At 53.0% G+C, this 4,273-nt stretch overlaps 1 pseudogene; it reads right to left on the bottom strand.

The window, feature by feature from the left end:
• Window positions 1–2,663: 2,663 nt before the first annotated feature.
• LOC136321663 (U6 spliceosomal RNA) lies at window positions 2,664–2,782 on the bottom strand (annotated as a pseudogene).
• Window positions 2,783–4,273: the final 1,491 nt, after the last annotated feature.

The following is a 4,273-nucleotide window of genomic DNA, read 5'->3' as shown; positions in this document are numbered from 1 at the left end:
CCTCCTCCCTCACCCAAGTCACACTCCACACGCTCAGGTTCCTTTGTGGTGGGTGTTTTGATTAATTTTATTCTAATTAATTCAGTAATCTCAAGCTGTTTGCAAAATCTGCACCAAGCGCTGCTGCTCCGTGATGGATCTGCAGAAAGGGGCTGCAGACAAACACATGACTCGTTTCTCCGTTGCTGCTATATATATCTTATGGGGGGGGGGAGAGGGTGGGCTGAGGAAGGGAACAGGGCCCTGCTTGCCCGCCTGCCGGCTTTCAATGTCATTTCCCAAGTGCCCTCTGCGCGCCCAGGCCAGACCTTGCTGACTGCGGTGAGAAGAAAGACGACACCCCAAAGGCTTTCTTTCCTGCAGACAGGTGGCTGGGCTTTGCTGGCAAGGGTGCGCGTCCCACTTCTGCCTCTTCCCGTTTAGTGGAGGCTCGGGTGGTTTGGTTGCTTCACCTCGCCAGCTTCAGCACCCTCACCCGGACAACGGGGATGAAACGCCGGCCCTGGCCACATCATGGGCACTCAGACCCAGGTAGGGTATGGGGCCGGTGGGCGCAGAAGCTGTGCAGAAGCCTCAAGCACTGCTGACGTCATTCTTGGAGATTTGGACTAGATTCCCTGCCCCACCCTCTTCCCACCTGGGTAGCTTGGAGAGGTTACTTCAAGTGTCGGTACCTCTGTTTCCACATCTGCAAAATGGAGGTGAAAAGAGCAACCCCCTCATCGGGTTCTGGTAAAAACTCAACGAATCTGAGTGTGTAGAACAGTGCTTGGCAGGCGGTCAAGCACTGAACAGAATCACTTTTGTTACGGTTATCTCAGTCCTCTTTGTCTCTCTAAAATCTCCCTGATGCAGCCTGACCAGGCGGTGGCGTAGTGGGTAGAGTGTCGGACTGGGATGTGGAGGACCCAGGTTCGAGACCCCGAGGTTGCCAGTTGGAGCGCTGGCTCATCTGGTTTGAGCAAAGCTCACCGGCTTGAGCCCAAGGTCGCTGGCTTGAGCAAGGGGTCACTCGGTCTGCTGAAGGCCCATGGTCAAGGCACATATGAGAAAGCAATCAATGAGCAACTAGGTGCCACAACGAAAAACTGATGATTGATGCTTATCTCTCTGCGTTCCGGTCTGTCTGTCCCCGTCTGTCCCTTTCTCTGACTCTCACTCTCTGTAAAAAAAAAACCACAAAAAAAAACAAACAAAAAAACTCCGTGATGCAACACAGATTTCCCATAGGCAGGAAGCCTTCTCTGATGATCTGTAAGGAAACTTGCACTCCTGTCCCAAAGCACCCCTCCTTCTCTGCATGTGTGAAATCTTCATCCATAATCCCTGGGTCCTCCTGAGTGGCCCATTTCTCTTTTTGCAAAATGAAACACCCTAGGTCACAGAGCTCCTCTTGCCCTAAGCCTGTAACTCCCACCATGGCGAGACTGAAGGGGTTGGCATGTGGCTGTTCCAGCAGACCCACCCAAAGGGACTTCGAGGCAGCAGGGTGACTAGAAGGGAACTCGTGTTGAAGCTGTAGTTATTAAGTATACACAGTGATTTTAATTAAAATCTAAATAAATACTGACCCTAGCCAGTTGGCTCAGTGGTAGAGCATCAGCCCAGCATGTGGAAGTCCTGGGTTCGATTCCCGACCAGAGCACACAGAATTGCCCATCTGCTTCTCCACCCCCTCCCCTCTTCTTTCTCTCTGTCTCTCTCTTCCCCTCCCACAGCCATGGCTCCATTGGAGCAAAGTTGGCCCGGGTGCCGAGGACGGCTCCATGGCCTCCGCTTCAGGCGCTAGAATAGCTCCGGTTGCAATGGAGCAACGCCCCAGATGGGCAGAGCATTGCCCCCTGGTGGGCATGCTGGGTGGATCCTGGTCGGGTGCATGCGGGAGTCTGTCTCTCTGCCTCCCCACTTCTCACTTCAGAAAAAAATAAAAATCTAAATAAATATAAGAGGTTTTTTTTTTTTAACAGAGGCAAGGTCTATTATCTATATGAATGATAATTTTCTGTTCTATGGGCAGACATTGGGAGAAACATATGGAAAGATGGAGAATCCTTCCCAATACACCCTTGGAATCTGTATTTGTGCCGTGCAGAAGAAAATCAACCAGTCAGCAACCAGCCCAGAAGAGAACGGAACGGGGAGGGAGGTGATGCTGTAGATGGGTCCTCAGGGACGGCCTCTCTGGGAAGGGGTTGTGGGAGCCAAGCCCTGAGAAGCTAGAGGAAGCCCACGATCTGACCATCTGGGCAGTGAGCACTCCAGAGAGAGGGCACAGCCAGGCAAAGGCCTCAAGGTGGGAATAAACTCGGGGTGTTTGGAAGGTTGGCCAAGGGGGACAACAAGATAAATGAGGGTGGAGAGGCCATGGGGAACAGATCAAAGAGCCTTGTAGGGAGCTGGCTTTTATGCTAAATGCTCTGGGAGCCTTTGGAGGGTTTAAAGCAAGAGCTCATTTATGTTTTTAAAGGTCACTTGAGATGCCTCTCTAGAATTCACCCATGTAGCCTTCAATCCATTCATAACAAGAATCAGTGCACACCTACTTTCTGCCAACCATGCCAGGAACTGGCAATCTGGAGCGGAGTAGGACATTACTCCCCTCCCCCCGCCCCACCCCTCTTACCCCCCCCCCCCCGCCATGGAGCTTAGCACGGATGAGAAAGAAAACATAGGGATGTTTTTTTTTTTGTTTTTTTTGTTTTTTTTTTCTTCTTGCGCAGGGGCCATGCTAATCTTCTCTGTATCGTTTCAATTTTAGTATATGTGCTGCCGAAGCGAGCACCATAGGGATGTTTTAAAGGCAAGGTGGTGAGTGCCACAGCAGAACTGTGCACAGGGCTTGACTGTGGTGGAAAAGTTATCGGTTAGAGCAGTGGTTCTTCAAACTGAGTGGCCTCAGAATCCCCTCAAGGGCTTGTTAAAAAACAAGTTGTTTTTGCACACACACGATTCTGATTCATGAAGTCGGGGGTGAGGCCCGGGAAGTTACATTTCTAGCTAGCTTGCTGGGTGGTACAGATGCCGCCGGTCCAGGGACTGACTGCACTTTGAGAACCACTGGGTTGGAGGCTGTCTCGGCTTCTATGGGTCAAAAAGAGCTGTTTCCCGGGATCGGTTTCAGCACTTTGGGCCCGGGACAGCTCCCAGCATCTCCGTTCCGTGTGAATCTCCCAACCAGGCCAGAGACAGGAGCCCTCTGAGGACAACTATTTTCCTACTATCTCCCTTCACCTGCTGCCCCTTGGGTCCCACTCACAGCCCTCCTTCCCCTCTCCCTCCCTGGAAGGCACATCTTCAAATCCTGTCCCGCACCTGAAGGAGCAATTTCACTCTCGGATGCCTTCATTGATCCCTTTCAGGATGCAGAAGACCTCGGCTACCACTGATCCTGCCGCCCAGCCAGCCGGCCGGCCAGCCCTCACCGCCCTCCTTCTCAGAACTGTGCCCTGGGAGGAGGGATCCCGACGCTCAGCCTCATCTGCATGTCACAGGCTTCAGTCATTTCATACCTTCGTGGTCAGCGTCTCCCCCCCTTCCTTCCTGCCTAGCCCCGTCTTTCCCTGGGCCCCGAATGCCCCCTTCCCTCCCCATCATATTTTCCTAGCCCCCGCCCCTACTCACCCCTCTGCCCATCCCCTCTGTGCTAAATCGGGCAAGATTTCCCATAAAAACCTAAACTACCAGGGTTCCTGGTTGCCCTGGCCTTTCGTCCCTCAAAGCAACAAGGCTGAGATTTCCGACATTCACCGGAACCCACATTCGAAAATTTATAAAAATTCTCCAAGTTGGTGTTTTCGCGGCTACCCTGCAAGGGCGGAAATCCGAGAGTTTTCGGTGAATAGCTGGTCCTGCTCCCCTGTCCTCCACCGGCTTGCAACCTCACCTGAGGACACGGAGCTTGGCTCCTCCACTGGGAGACAGTGTGCTCCGCACGGCAACCGGCCCCTAGGAAGTGCCCAGGAAACGGCCCACTTCTTATCACTGTTACCGTGACTGCACTGCCGCTGCTGCTGTCACTCCCTCCCGATGCCTTGCCCATGCGTGGCACAGAGGGTCCCCACAGAGCCTTTCAGGGGAACACACCCCAGAAGGCAGAGCCGCCACCCCCCACTTTCCTGGTCTCCCCTCGGACTGCCTCGTTCGCCTGTAACAGCTCCTCTTTCATTCGCCCCCCCTTTTTTTTCTCTCTCTTTCTTTTTTAACTACTGCTGTGTTCCAAGCTGGAGCATTTGAACGATTTTTGTGCAATAACTCCCCACCCCCAATGCCCAGA

This window comes from Saccopteryx bilineata, chromosome 1, assembly GCF_036850765.1.
Source record: "Saccopteryx bilineata isolate mSacBil1 chromosome 1, mSacBil1_pri_phased_curated, whole genome shotgun sequence".
Classification (NCBI taxonomy): Eukaryota; Metazoa; Chordata; class Mammalia; order Chiroptera; family Emballonuridae; genus Saccopteryx; species Saccopteryx bilineata.
The sequence above is the reverse complement of the archived record's forward strand: the minus strand, read 5'-3'. Positions and strand labels throughout refer to the sequence as shown.